Here is a 15,340-nt window from a genome sequence, read left to right on the forward strand (position 1 = left end):
CAGACCGGTCCCTATTTTGGACTTGGGGGTGACATTCTAGTGGTGAGAGTGAGTCAACAAACTGATGAATAGTGGCTATTAGTCAGGTGGCCAGAGTGCCTGCCACAAAAACAAAGCTGTGTTGAGTGAGTGGCTCTGCTGTGTTAGGGGTGGGGGTCATGGAAAATCTCTGGTGAGGGGACGGGAAACTCCAGGAGGGAGCTAGGGAGCCACAGGGTGTGTGGGGAAGAGCATTCCAGGCAGAGGGCGCAGCTGCACAAGGCTTCGCGGCAAGAGGGTTTGGGATGTGCTTGAGGAGCAGAAGACTGGCGTGGGGAGGGGCAGAATGAGAGCGGCCCTAGGAGGAGAGGCGGCCAGCGCGGGCCGGGGAGGACCGCCTAGGACCTCTTGGGCCTTCCAGAGGACTTTGCTGTTGAGTCTGAGTTAAGGGGAAGCTGCTGAGGGGCCAGGGCCGGGGCCGAGGGCTGACTCACGTTTGCGGGCGGGGAGAAGTCAGGAGGGTGGAAGCAGGACATGGCCAGGCCGGGAGGGAGCGAGGTGTGACGGTGGCAGTACAGCTCAGCGTGGCAAGGGGTCGGACTCCTAATGGGTGTCTCAGGATGGTGTGCTGATGGATCAGATGGGGGGTGTGGGAGGAAGAAAGTGTCAGCGGCAAGGTTTCTGGTCTGAGGGACTGGAAGGACATTTATGGAGATAGGGAACGCTGCAGGATGGCAGGTTTAGGGAGAGAAATGGAGATTTCAGATCAGATATGCTAGTTAGGGGCACGCCTGGGGGAAGGGAGACGCACGGGTAGAGGTTTGTCCTGGGCATTCCTATTGTTGGAGGGGTGTGGGGGTGCCCTGGAGGACCTTCCAGACTCTTGAGAACCTGTCTGTAAAAGCAGCATTTCCTGGGCCTTTCATGTGCTTTTTCTTTCTTTGTAAACCTGCTCCTTTCTCCCCCTTCCTTCTGGACAGAGGAAGAAGGCAGATTCTGAGGGCTCATTGTCTTGGCGGTGGTCCTGGCCTTTCTGCCTGGTGTGTTTCCTTGGGTGGGGGTTCCTCCTAGGGTGGGTGGCGTGGGGGGAGTCCTCGAAGAGGAGGCCAGAGGCCTCAGGCCTTTCCCTGTCTTGGTTACCAACAGAGAGGCTTTTCTCTGTGCTTTGGTTTCCCCTCAGGCATATAGAAGTGTTAAGCTGGCCCCAGGGTTCTGAGGGTGGCAGGGAGCACTTGAGTAGGCTGAACTTAGAGGTTAAGAACCTGGCTTAAAGTCCAGTGTGGATCAAGTCCTTGTTCTGCCACCTGGCTGTGAGACTCTGGGCCACTGGCATAACCTCTCTGAGCCTCAGTTTTCTCATCTGTGGAAACAGGCCAACCATGGTACCTGCATCCTGCATCAGAGTTTCTGTGAGGGTTAAACGAGAAAACGCACACAGCCACGGCCTCGGCGGACACCACCCGCAGTGAACAGAGGCTATTAGTAACAGTGGCTGTGCAGTGGGTCAGGTTAAGGGGCTTTAGGTGGTGGGAGCCATGGCAGGCTGTAGAGCAGGAGACGTTCACACGTGCTCTGAGGAGGCAGCTGTGAGTTTGGCTGAACCCCGTCCACCTGCAGGAGTGACAACTGAGGGCCACCCCAATGGACTCTCCGCCCTTCCTTTAACTGGTGGTCTTCACTGACGTGGCGTGGGCAGCTTCTGCCTTGCACACGTCCCGTGGGAATGGAGGTGGTCATTTTCCCTAAGATCTCCTACAGAACCCCTTGTCTCTGCATCCCAGTGGCTGACCTTGGGGAATGTGAGTGTGGGGCTTTGAGAGGTGGGTGACGTTGAGTGTCCTCAGGTTGTCTGGACAGGATCAGGGCAGGGCAGGCCTGGAGTGACATTCCACTGGGCACTTGGATGTGACCTCGGTTCCTGGTCTGGGTCCAGCCCGGCTGCTTACTCCACTGGAGCCATGGAGGGGTTGACAATGGGTGGAATGTGGCCCCCTTAGGACCCACACTTCAGTGGTGCCCAGGCATGCTGACCGAGCCCTGTGCTTTTGCAAGCCTGTTACCCAGCAGTTGAATCGTGCCAGGACAGCCAAGGACATTTCAGATTCCCCCGTGGCTGGCAGCCAGGCTGTCACCAGGCATTGCTTGTTTTCCCAGGGTCCAAGAGTTTTTCGAGGTGGAGAGGGCTCTGGAGATATTCCAGGGACTTTTCTTAACAGCTGGGTAAATTGAGATCCAGAGAAAGCAAGGCACTTGACCAAGGTCTCACAAGGCCGCCCCCCTCCCATCTGTCACCTCCCTCTGTTCCCATGTCCCCTGCTCAGACTCCTGGCCTCCTGCCTGGACGTTTGTAACAGCCTGCATCTTCTGGGCTCTCCAAGAGCTTTGTTTGTCTTCCTGTTATCCTAATCTCGCCATAACCTGCAGGCACACGTGTTGTTTGAGTGTGTCTGCTCTCCTTTCCCCTCTGGTCCCAGAGCGAGCACAGAGATTCCAAGGGCAGGCCTCAGAGCCAGACTGACTTCCGGTTGAATCTCCTCTCTGCCCCATTCTAAAATGGTGAACGGGGGAAGATACGCCATGTTTCTGAACTGCAGTGTCTGAAATGAGAACAGTGGTAGTAGTTTGTGAAGCTGTGTTGATGGTTAAATGAGATAATAACGTGAAGTGTGGGTGTAACACCGACTCAATGGACACGAGTTTGAGTAAGTTCCGGGAATTGGAGATGGACAGGGAGGCCTGGCGTACTGCAGTCCATGGGGTTGCAAAGAGTCGGACACGACTGAGTGACTGAACTGAACTGAATACCTGCACAGAATGAGCTCTCAGAAACGTTCGTTAGTGGGAGCTCCTTGGTGGTCTAGTGGTTAGGAGTTAGTGGTTTCAGTGCCATGGCCCAAGTTCAGTCCCTCATCAGGAAACTGAGATCTCACAAGCCATGCAGCATGGTTAAAAAAAAAAAAAAAAAAAAAAGCCTTTGTTACATAGGCCCATCAGTGCTGGTTGAACTGAAAAGGGCATGGAGGAGTAGACAGAGCTCCAGACCTGAGGCAGAGGGTGTGGGCTTCAAGTTCACTGCCAAACATTGCCTCACTGTGTACTTCTTGGGAAGTCACTCTTCCTCCAGGAACCCCACTTTCCTCATAGCAGAAAGAGGGAAGAAATCCCTGCCATGATCTTAGAAGCTTGTCATGTGATGCCAAAGCAGCATCTGTGAAAAAGCTTTGCATTTGTGTGATGATTTAAAAATGGCACAGTGGTGGCGGTGGTGTGCTGGTGGTGACGAGGACTTTATGGTCACAGTAGTGGACAGCTGGCCAGGCTGGAGGCTGGTCAGTCTGCAGATGCTCAGCACCCACACAGGCTTCCCGTGCCTGCCTCTGCTCCCGCCACCTCCGGCAGCCCGCCTTTTGCATTAGCCTCAGCATTGCACCCTCAAAGACGTGGGAGGTGCAAAGACCCAGTAGCATCTTCTGAGCCGTAGTGAGTTCTGGGTCATCTGGCGGATCCCGTGGAATGCAGGATTACAGCCAGGCCCTGGTTCGAATCTCAGCTTAGCACTTCCCGACTGGAAGCTTGAGCCAGTTGCTTTACTCCCGTGAGCCTCATTTTCCACATTTGTGAAACGAGGGCTTGACGAAGCAGAGGCCAAGCATATAGGAGAGGACAGAGCACACGGTTACATAGAGGTGTTATACCATGCTTTCTGCCTGGAGCATGGTGCCTGATGGGCTTCTGGATGGCGGGAGTGGCCGCCACTGTGCCCGTTTCTGGGGCTGAGAGGGGAGGTCGGTTATGCTCCCTGCAGAATTGCCCAGCTTGGGGTTAGGTTGGCCCATGGAGTCATCTGGCACCATTCCATTTTACTGGTGAACACAGCAAGGAGAGAGTGCTTGGCTGGGCTCACTGGCAGGTTAGTGGGAGGCTGGGCCTAGGGTGAGGTGAGGGAGGCACTTAGAGGCAGACTGAGAGGAGCACTCAGGTGCCGCAGTGAGACTCCTGGTGCCGGGCAGGTGCCCGCCAGCACCAGAGAGCGGGCGCCTGCTGCCTGGATGCCTCGTCCTGGCTCAGCAGAGGACTAGAACACCAGTCTCCCGACCCCAGGAATCAGCCCCCAAGCCTTGCGGGTGTGCAGACACCTGCAGGGTACTTTGTAGAGCCTCACCCAGGCCCCTTGGCCTCTTTAAAAGGGGCCTTGGATAAGTAGTCACCTGCCCGGTGCTGTTTACTCTGTCTCTGCTCTCTAGCTGTCTGTGATCTAGAGAGAGCAAGGCCCTCCCCCTCCCCCACCTGCTGCCCCTTCCCCTGCCAGCTGCGCCTCGTGTGAGCATCGAGCCCTCACCCGGGAGGGGAGGCATGTTGGCAGCAGACTCCTGTCGCGGTGACAAGCCCCAGCGAGTCTGGAGGGATGAGGGTGCTTTCATGTGGGCCCTGATGAAGCCTCCTTGGTATCAGCAGGCCTGGCTGGTACCCACCAGACCTCCAGGAGATTAGGGGGCTTCTGGGTCTCCAAGTGCCTCAGGCTTTCCTTTCCTCTTTGTTGACCCCAGAGCTCCTGGCTTCCCTCCACTCTGGCCACGGGGCCCGGAGGCTTCTCAGCATCCCCCAGGCTTTTGTGCCTCTAGGCCAGTCTCCCCATCACTACCGCTGAGCCACAGGTGACTTGTTATGAGGTGGCCAAGGCTGCTTATCCCTGCAGGAGTTCCTGGGATCACTGCGGGCTGGCAGGAGCTTGGGCCACCCTTGTGGTGTGATGTGAGTAGCCTTGGACAGTCAGCAGTGTCAATCCCCGAACCCTATACGTTCAAACATGTCATTAACGCCCCCCCACCCAACTGCTACTCTTGGAGCCCGAAATTCTATCCTCTCGTGCTCTCCTTGGCATCCTCTAAAAAGGCAGATATGTTCGCAGGTGGATGCTCTTACATGTTTGCAGCTGAAGAGCAAACCCAGGCTAGCCTGGCCCTTGTCCAGCTGCTTATGTGACCATGGCCCAATTGCCTCTCCTCTCTGGGCTTTGTTAAGGCCCTTTTCTGCTCTAGAGCCTCCACGCTCTGGCAGTTATCCTTCTTTCTCCTCTGTTGGGGTTGGTGGGGGCAGTGACAAGGGCCTGGCAGCTGGGGTGGGGGCCAAAATGAGGCACTTTGACCACCTGCTGGCCCTGTAGGGGCTATCAGTCCTGCTTCCTCTTCATCTCAGGACAGGTGGGGAAACTGAGATTTGGATTGGGGGACGGGCCCTGCTTTGATCACATAGGAAGTCAGGCAGAGCTGCAGTCAGAGCCCAGTTACCCTTGCTGACGGCAAGGGCTCATCCACTCCGGGCTGCCACCCTTGAAAGGAACGTGAGGGCCATCGGCATAGGGTCAGGGACATACTTTCTCCTCTTCTGTGGAAGCCACCTCTCTCAGGGCGGGGGTGAGGGTGCGGGGTCCCTGCCTGCTGTAGGGTCCCCTGGCGTGGGATGGAGTCAGACGAGGCATCCTCTTCCTGAGGTTCAGGATGGTAGGGATTGGTGGCCTCTGGCAAGGGATGCAGTATGGGGGAGGCCTGGAGGCTTCCGGGAATATGGTTGGTGGCGCGGGGTGCCCTCGGGCCACCCCCTCCCAGGGAGGGGACTGGGCTGACAGTAATGCCATTTGTCCTGGCTCTGGGATTAGGCGCGGCTGTGTTAAGTGAGGAGCAGGGAGCCATTACAAGGACACGGCGACATAAAGCGGAGCGGAGCTGAGTGGCTGCCTGGAGCTCTGGTGGGTGCTGTCATTTTCTCCCGGCCTTCCTGCCCCATCTGACCACAGCCTCGTGTGTCCGCCCTCCTGTGCAGTCCTCCCCGGTCTTTCTGATGTGTGCGTGCCCACAGTGTGTTCATGCTCATACCACGCAGGACGGGGCCTGGGGTGCAGCAGTGGCCCCCACGCCTGGCCCTGGGGGTCCTGTCTGCATACAGGACCAGAAGCGGGTACCTCAAGGATCTCCACTACCAGGACTGCCCCAGGGAGACAGCCCAGGGCCAACCTGGCAGACTCCTGACTGAGGAGAAGGAGAGTGTGGCTGAGGGGTGGAAAGGACGGGCTCAGCTTCTCTCTGAGCTTCTCCTGACAGCTCAGCAAGTCCACAAATCCACCTGAGGCCAGCAGGTCTGGGAGTTAAAGATTTACCACAGGCCCTGCGGGCGCTGGGGTGGTGAGGTCCCCGGGTGCTCTGACGATACCTTCGTGGCTTCAGTCCTGTCTAGATGGTGAGGATATGGCTTGTCAGAGTCAAAAGGCTGCTGCAGACTTTCTGTGTTCGTTCTTTGTTTTGGCTGTGCCAGGTCTTAATTGGGGCATGTGGGATCTAGTTCCCTGACCAGGGATCGAACCTGGGCCCCCTGCATTGGGAGCACGGAGTCTTAGCCACTGGACCACTAGGGATCCCTCTATGTTCTTAACTTGACTTTTGGGGAGAGGGTCGTTCACAGTCTCTGTGAGTTTGTGTGGAATGTGGCATCTGTCTGCAGAGAGTCTGCTGACAGCCTTCATGAGATTCTCAAAGGGTGCCGTAACCCCCAGAGGTCACAAACTTCTGATCTAATCTGTACCCCTTGCTGTCCAGTTGAGGAACAGGCTCAGAGAAGGAAAGATATTGCCCAGAGGGAGCCGGTGGACACACTGGGATGCTGATGGTACTCCAGGCCCATGTGGAGTTTGCTACTTCCTCCAGGAGTTGGAGGCCCCCATCCCATCCTGAGTACACATGTTTCTCAGGATCTGTCCAGGGGTCATATGGCAACCTGGGATGGGCAAGAGAAGGTGGGCAGGGGCTGGGGTTGGCCAGCGTTTCCCAGCTCCCCTGCAAGGCTGGCAGACGGGGAGGAAGGAATAACGGTAAACTCGTATGTACTTCCTTGAAAGAAAACGACGAATAACTGAGATCATGGTTGGGCGGTGCTTGCCGTAGTATCTGGTGTGTAGCAGACCTGTGAGGCATGCTGGTCCCCATGATCCTTCGAGTTGGCCTTGTTAACTCAGATCTCCTGCTTCTGACCCTCACCACCCAGCTCTCCTCTTCCTCAACACGAGGCCTCTGCCTGGGGCATGGAGGCAGCCTTCCTGTCTCATGTTGTGGGTTCTCTGCCTGTCTGGGATGGGGCAGGGGATGGTCAGGACCCTCAGGCTGAGGTCCTGCCTCTCTGGGGACCTGTGGTGCCTCATCTGTCCATGAAGGAAGGCTTTCCTGTTGCTAGGGATGCCGATCAGCCTGCATTGAGGCAGCTGGGGCCGGTCACCTGCAGGGAGCAGGAACCTACCCGTCCCTGGGTAGGTTCTGGGCTGCAGACCTAGTTTAGGAATGGTGTGGAGTGCTGGGCAGCTGCACAGAGGCTGGGGCTCCAAGTGGGCCGGCTTCGGGTAGTCCTAGCTCTGCCCTTGCCCAGCTGTGTGACTTTGAGTCAGTTGCTTCATCCCCTCTCTGAGCATAGATTTCCCCTCTGTGAAGTGCACGTATCAGTGACACCACCTCTCAGGGTGTGAGGATTGGGTGTGATGAATCAGGGGAAGCCAGCGTCTGGCTGGCAGGGTACCAGGAGTTCAGTCAGTGTCGGCTGCCATCAGCGAGGGAGGTTAGGATATTTGCAAAGAAATATCTTACTGTTTTTTTTTTTTTCTTTCCCCCAAGTGCCAGTGATCCAAGCCTAAGAGAAATAGCTGGGAATGAATTTGACTGCATAGGTGGATTTGGGCGTTGGGTGGAGACAGCCCTATTTTGAGGAGCTCTGTGGGCTAATGAAGAGCGTACTCCGTGAGGGTCCTGCCCGCCTTGGTTTGCCTGAGAGCTCCAGTGGGGCCAAAGGGCAGCTGCTCCTGCGCCCTCTCACTCCCCACTTTGCTGCCCTGCTGTCTTGTTTGTTTGCTCAGTAAACCCTATTTTCAGAGCTGGTGCAAAGGTACACTCTCAACTCAGGCCTTGCGGAAGAAAGACAAATTCTCAACAAGTAGGAGGTCTTGGTTCTTGAGATTTTTGTTGGGCATTCCCCTCTGGGGAACCCAGAACAGATCCTAGGTTGGGTGCTGGGGAGTGAACCAGTGCTTTATGGTTTGTTTGCTTGTTGATTGATGCGTGATTTGTGGGTCTGCTTGCAGGCAGGATCGTGAGAGGCTGCTTTTGATGTTAAAAGACACATAAGATGCTTGAAAACAAAAACAGAAAGTGCAGCATTTGAAGGGAACAGAGGACGGGGTGTGCAGGCGCTGGCCTGTGTCAGCTGTCCTCAGTGGACTTGGAGGGCACGTGCTGCTGAAGGATGGATGGGCTGGGGAGATTCCCAGTTGCCACTCGTTAGCAAGCCCCAGACTGCTCTGGGCCTTGGTTTCCTCATCTGTCAAATGAAGGGAATGTTGTTCATAGTGGTGTAGTGAGGGGTAAATAATAGCATGTAGTACAGGCATATCATGTCTAATACATGAGAGTTCATGCTTTAATACGTTTAGCTTGGCAGTTCCTTGTAGCAGATTGAAAAAGGGAAAGGTCATTGGCAGGGGTTCTTCACTCTTATGTACCTACCATGGGTGGGTGATCACTTCTGTCTTGGAAAGCTTTTGGTGAAGTTGGGGCCCAGTGTGCTAGTCTTGATTGCAGCTGACATCTCTGGCACATCAGTCTGGCCCTGCATGCCCTGCCATGGTACAGGGCAGGAGAGCTCATCCAGGACTTCTGAAATTCAGAGCTGGTAGAGTCAACTCTCAGCTGAGGCTGGCCTTGGAGGAGGATGTGTAGGCTTTCTTTGTGGATAAGAAAATGGGCCAAGGCAGGTGGGGGTGGGGCAGGCCTGGCAGGGCAACCCGAGGTGGTCCTTTCATCTCTCTGGGCCTCCGTGTCCCCGTGTGCTCACTGCAGGGTGGGCCATACACTCTGCAATCCTGAGACCCTTCAGCCAGACTGCCGACCGTCCCTTGGTGGCAACCGTGGACTCCAGGGTGACGGATAGGCAGCCCTTTGGCCCCCAGCCAGGCGGCACTGCGGGGCTGTGGGGGGTGGGGCGTGCGGCAGATTCCAGCAGAGGAAGGGATTTGCTTCTGGTCTCGGCCTCCCAAGGGTGTGATTGCGCCAGAGAAACTCCTGCACAGCTGGGAAGCAAATGTGAAGGATTTTCTTTGCTATACATGTGGTGGGTGGGGCAGGCTGGGGCAGGGTAGCTGGTGGAACAGAGTGACTGTGGGGTGTGGCTGGGTAATGGGTGGTGGTGTGACTATGCTGGGGGTGTGACAGGCTGGGAGGGGCCGAGTCAGCTGTGGGGAACGGCCCTGGGATTGCGTGTGGGGCTCCCAGTGGCCAGCCAGCAGCCACTTCTCCTCCCTGAGGCTGAATGCCCATTCACATACTTTTGAGCCTGTTTGCGGGCTCTCCCCGCACTTCTTCTCAACTCCCCACCCCATCCTTGTGCCTGTGGCCCAGAGGCCCGTGTTGACCCATTTGAACATCTCAGCACCATGTAAGTTTGCTTGTCCATTCATGTGCCTGTGAGTGTGGAGGAAGTAGGGGGCATGGTCAGGAGTGACCCAGGCAGGAAATAAAATCTGGGCTGGGTGACCGTGCGGGGCTCTGGGTCCTGGCCTCCATTCAGCCTGCAGCAGCAGCAGCACGCCAGAGACCTAGGACCGTGGAGCCCAAAGGCCTGCACCTTCAGTGCCCAGTGCCCTGCTTGGTACCTGTCGGGGCTCGGTAGGAACCAAATGAGGAAGCAGAGAATGGATCATCTGCTTGTTCCCGACTTCCAGTGTGCGCCCAAACCTGACCTCTCTTCCTGTTTCTGGATCCACTATCAATTTGATATGTGGTCTTTGGCCAGTTCTTTCTTGAGTTTCAGTTTCCAAATCCATTAAGTGAATAATCATCTTGTTAGCCTGTAATCACCATGTGCCAGGCACTGAGCAGTTTTACACAGATCATCTCTCTCAGTCTTGGCAATAGCCCTGCAAGATAGATAAGTAGTATAAACCCCATTTTACGCTGGGGAAACTGAGACTCAGAGAGGTGGAGAGATTTGCACAAAGACCTTTAACAAGGATGCTAGCAGCTACTGCATCACTGCCCCGCAGATGTTTGGGATGACACAGCATGATGCATGCAGCTCTTCATGGGAGGCTGCTGCACATGGAGGCAGCAAGTGCACGGGAGCTGGGTTGTTAGGTGCACTTCACCGTCAAAGGCTCAGGGGGCTCTTGGTCTCACTTCAGAGCCCACCTGTCCATCCAGGGCAGAGCTCAACCTCCTCCCCAGTCCTCCTCTCTAGACAACTTGGTTTCTGAGAAGTTCCTTGTAGCTTCTGCCTCTTTTCTCTTTGCGTCCTAGAGAGGATTCTGGGGGCACCTGAGCATTTTGGAGTGGGGGGTGGGGTCATGAGTGACTTTGAACAGAGCAGTGGCCACAGTTACCGTGGTATTTCCCGAAAGTGCAGCGTTGCCATGGCATCTCCATGACAACCAGAGCATCTCATTCATTATCCCCAGCACCTTGGCAGGGAAAGCTGGGCCTAGGGCTGAAAGAGCACAGTTGGAGGCTTGGTTGAGGGCTTGGTAGCTGAGGTCCCCTCATGCTCTCCCCTGTCCCTGCCAAGATTCCCCTATAGGCTCTGGAGCCATCACCATTTCATGGGGTTTGGGTTCAGATTTCATTTCTGCCACTGACTAGCTGTGTGGTTTAAGTGGCTTAACATCTCTGAGCCTTATTTTCTGCAACTGTAAATGTGAATGACAGTATTAGTTGTAAGGATTAATTGAGATAAAGTATGTAAAAGTGCTTAGCACACTGCCGGGCACAGGTCATAAGTTCCGGTCCTGCTGCCATCTGCAGGCTCCAGGGTACAGAGCCATGTGTAGAAACACTCAAGTCTGCTTCTCCTGGACTGCATGCTCGGGTGTGCTCAGGGGTTGGTATGTGTGTGTGAGTGTGTGCACTTAAGTGCTTAATTGCTCAGTTGTGTTCCACTCTTTGCAACCCTTTGTTGCTTTCTACTTTTTATTTATTATTTTATTTTTGGCTGTGCCGGATCTTCGTTGCTGTGTGTGTTTTTCTCTAGTTGTGGTTTTAAGGGGCCACTCTCTAGTTGTGGTATGAGGGCTTCTCATTGTAGTGGCTTATCTTGTTGCGGAGCATGGGCTTTAGGGCTTGCAGGCTTCAGTAATTGAGGCATGTTGGCTCAATTGTTATGGCTCCCTGGCTCTAGAGCACAGGCTCAATAATTGTGGCACACAGGCTTAGTTGCCCTGACTGTGGGATATTCCCAGATCAGGGATTGAACCTGTGTCTCCTCCATTGGCAGGTGGATTCTTTACCACTGAGCCACCAGAGAAGCTCTTTTTGTGACCCAGTGGACTGTAGCCCACCAGGCTTCTCTGTCCATAGAATTTTCAGGCAAGAATACTGAGTGGATTACCATTTGCTTCTCTGGGGATCTTCCTGACCCAGGGATTGAGCTTGCATCTCCTGTGACTCCTGCATTGTAGGTAGATTCTTTACTTGTTGAGCCATCAGGGAGCTAAATGAGGGAGGGAGGTCAGCTATGGGACTGTGTTCACCCACCTGAGGCCGGAGCTTGAAGTATAAGCTACAAAGGTAGCCAGTGGGTGTGCATGCCCCATGCTGAGTTCAGCCATTCAGTCGTGTCCAACTCTTTGCGACTCCATGGACTGTAGCCTGTCAGGCTCCTCTGTCCGTGGGATTTCCCAGGCAAGAGTACTGGGGTGGGCTGCCATTTCCACAGGCGTAGTGTCACTAAAACGTGTTTTGTTTTTTAATGGACTTTTTCTTTTTTATTTTGCCACACCATGCAGCGTGTGGGATCTTAGCGCATCAACCAGGGATTGAAACTGTGCAGAGTCTTAATCACTGAACTGCCAGGGAAGTCCCTCAAATGTGCTGTTTTTCAAGAAGTTGGAAGTTCTTTTTTTTTTTTTTGCCAGTAAACAACTTAGTCTTCTATTTGCCTAAGGCCAGCTGTTGCAGGCGCTGAGGCCCCAAGACTTCCAGAAGGGATGAGGGGTGGGGTGGCGAGCCATCCTGCCTCCCAGCTGCTGCCTGCCCCATCCTGCTTCCTGCAGGAGATGGGAGAGTGGATGAAATGTACCCTTTTGCCATCAAGTATCTCCTCAATTTTGTGTGTGTGTCAGTAGCTCAGTCGTGTCCAACTCTGCCACCCCATGGACTGTAGCCCATCAGGCTCCTCTGTCCAAGGGATTCTCCAGGCAAGAGTAGTGGAGTGGGTTGCCATTTCCTTCTCCAAGAAGTTGGAAGTTCTGACTTTTATATGAAATCTCCTGATTTTAAGATGCTGATAGCTAGTCTCAAAGAAAAATGCTGTCAAAGAATTTTGCATCCTGTTTTGGCTGGGGGGTCCTGGTTCTCAGCTTCTATGCTATAGAGTAGGGATGGGGCGGGAGCCCGAGGAATGGGACGTGAGGGCAGGAAAGGGGTTGGTGGGTGGAGATGACTTCAGAGACATGATGATATTGGAACTGGGGTCTTGAAGGATGAGTAAGTGTCCCAAGGGGTAGGGGAAGACATTCCAAGCAATGGGAACTTCATTAACAAAGGCCTAGATGCATGACCAAGACTGGTGACTGGTTGGGCGAGGCTGGAGTTTAGGAAAATGGCTGGTGATGTCGGCAAGGCCCAGGCAGGCCCAGGGCAGGAGGGAAGTGTTGAGGCCTCAGCCCCTAGATGTCCCTGAGGCCTGCGTGGCTCCACAGAGGTTTGAAAGCTTTGGTTGGCATCCCTTGAGCCACAGGAGTGCAGGAATTCAGGCAGACATGGAGGGCCTTGGATGGCTGGTGCCAGGCCCTTGAGGGGTTGCAGTGGGGGCCGCACTGGAGGCCCCCGTGGCCAGCTCGATGGTGGTCAGCGATTTGCCAGGATACTCGGCCTTCTCTGGGGCCAGGGGCCAGTCGGTCACCCGCTTTCCCCCTTTACCCTCTCTTGGGCTTGAGCTTTGCATGGCCTTCTCTCTAGCCTTATGGCTTCTATATGGCCTCTGTTCATCCATCCAGTTCCCCAGCAAGGCATGGCTCCTGAAAGTGGGGATTTGGGATTCCAAGGGCCGTTAGAGACTTAGAGAGTGCCCGGAGCTTCACGGTGCTTTGTGGGCTCAGGTGTTACCCACGTTATGAGTACGTTAAATAGGAATACATGAAAACAGCAGCTGGGCCTTCCTCAGGGTTGTGTGCCAGGCTTGACACTTCCTATGTATCCACTCATTTAATTTTCACAACTTCGGAAAGTATGTCAAGTTTTCCAGTTTTACAGATTAGGAAACTGGGGGCACTTAAAGAACTTGCCCCAGATGACACAGTTACTGGGTGGTAGGGCTTGGGTTTAAACGAAGCTGCCTAGCTCTAGTCTGCTCGTTAAGCTCTATTGACCTAGGGCTTTAGGGAGTTGGAGGCCCTGGGTTTGGACTATGAAGTTGTTGCAACATTTCCCAGCATACGTGCATTTTTTTAAATAGGGAAATGTCTGATTCCCACAGGGGTCGGTGACCCCAAGACGCCTGAGACCGCTGGTTGTGTCATTAGCACACATGTTGAAAGGCTGTTAATGCAACAGGCTGAAGGCCGGTGACCAGAGCACCCAGGCCAGCAGGGGAGGTGGGGTTAGATGGCCTGAGTAGGCAGGTGCCTCCCCACCCACTGTGCTCCTGTCCTGGCCCTGGGCCAAGGGGTGGGGCTCGCTGTGGCTGCAGGGCAGAGGGCTGCCCTTATCAAAGGGGATCAGGACATGGGTGCACCCTGGGAATAAGCTGGACCAGTTGCCCCAGCTCTCTTGGCCCCACCCAGGAAGCCTGTCCCGCCTTGCCCTGCCCTCAGCTGGAATTGCAGGGACTCCCTGGAAAGCTCTGCCTGTTCCCTTACGTCTGAGCTTCGCTGTGTGTCCCTCCCTCTTCCTACCCTGGGTCAACCCTTGCTTGGCTTTCTGGCCAGTTCAGGTACCACTTCCTTCAGGAAGCCTTCCTTGATCCTCCCCCTTCCTCCTCCAGGGGGATTAAGTGCCCCTCAGTTCCCTCAGATACCCTCCCTGCTGTCACACTCGCCTGTTTTCTTGGCCGCCTTGGGTTCCCTGTGATGCTGGTACATCGTAAAAGACTGAACTGTAGAATATCAGAGGTGGAAAAGTCCCCAGACGTCATCTGGCCCAGGCCCCTCGCTGACCAACAAGAGGCCCAGAAAGGGGCAGAGTGTGCCGAGGCCACACAGCGCATTATGGCAGAACTGTGAGCAGACCCGGCGTCTGAGACACGTCCTCGTTTCATACCCCTGCCTCTTTGCTGAGCACATCTCTTAAAAATATTTGTTTTCACGTATTCACAAAATAACAAATGATTATTATAGGAAATCTAGGAAACAAAGGAAAAGAAAAGTCAGAGATAATTGTTACTGTTTTTTGTTTTGATTTTTGGATTTAGTACCAGTTTCTGGCTTACGCGTAAAATTTTTCACAAAAATAAGACAGTATGGTCTTATAAAAATGTTTTCTACTTTAACAATATATATGGTAATTCTATTTCTGTGTCAGTAAATGCCCTTCTTCAACATACTATAAATGGCTGCCTGGGATTCCATCACATGCTTGCATTATAATTGCTAAAGACAGTCCCCTATTGTTGGGCATTTGCTATTATAAACAACACTCTGGGCTATTATGCAGCGCGGGGATTCGTTTTCTTCTGGGGAAATCTTTGCACACTTCTGCAATTACTACCTCTAGGATGAGTTCCTAGAAGTACAGCTTTAGGGTCTCTGGTAGACTGTACCCACGCTGAGCAGACCATATAGTCTGGGGGCTGGGAACGTTTTTGCGGGATCTTCATCCCTGCCTCTGGGTCTGAGACTCACATTCCCCTCCGGGCTGCGCCAGCCCAGTCCCTCACTCCTGTCCTTATCCCCATCTCCCATCCTGCATGGGAGCTCTCCTGCCAGCTTTCAGCAGCTGCCTCCACTTACGTTTAAGGGAGACTAGAGGGCCGTGGTCGGGGTGCTGTTTGGGTGAGGATGTTGGGCGAGCTTGGGATCCTCAGGGCAGGGGGTTTGGTCGCCTGCTGTGCTGGGCTGGTGTGTGCTGCTGCGGGCTTGTGCCCTGAGGATGAGAGATGCCTGTTGTATTTGGGGCAGATAGCGGCAGCTGCCATCTCTTACATGTGGCTTACTCTGTGCTCCTCCAGTAGGTTTCCTCGGTTACCCCTCGGCCCCAGCCTGGTGCAGCAGGCCTGGCAATGTCACACGTGAGATCGCTGATGCTTGAGAGGCCTTCTCGCACAGCCAAGCCGCTGATGCCTCACAGCCTAAGTCTGAATCCTGGTCTGAGCCTTAGGCTTTAATCTGTCAGATGGCGCTGCT

General features: G+C 54.4%; 1 protein-coding gene across 5 annotated transcripts in view; it reads left to right on the forward strand.

The window, feature by feature from the left end:
- The window catches only part of NDST1 (N-deacetylase and N-sulfotransferase 1), an 88,258-nt gene that overhangs the window by 13,722 nt on the left and 59,196 nt on the right, over positions 1-15,340 (forward strand). Inside the window, exon 1 of one of the 5 annotated variants that reach the window (XM_019965249.2) lies at positions 490-5,725. The exons of the other annotated variants lie outside the window; for them this stretch is intronic. The gene's annotated coding sequence lies outside the window, so the exon portion shown is untranslated. Of the gene's footprint in view, positions 1-489; positions 5,726-15,340 lie in introns of those variants that run through there. 5 annotated transcript variants of the gene reach the window in all.

The sequence above is a fragment of the Bos indicus genome, chromosome 7 (genome assembly GCF_029378745.1).
Source record: "Bos indicus isolate NIAB-ARS_2022 breed Sahiwal x Tharparkar chromosome 7, NIAB-ARS_B.indTharparkar_mat_pri_1.0, whole genome shotgun sequence".
NCBI classification, from domain to species: Eukaryota; Metazoa; Chordata; class Mammalia; order Artiodactyla; family Bovidae; genus Bos; species Bos indicus.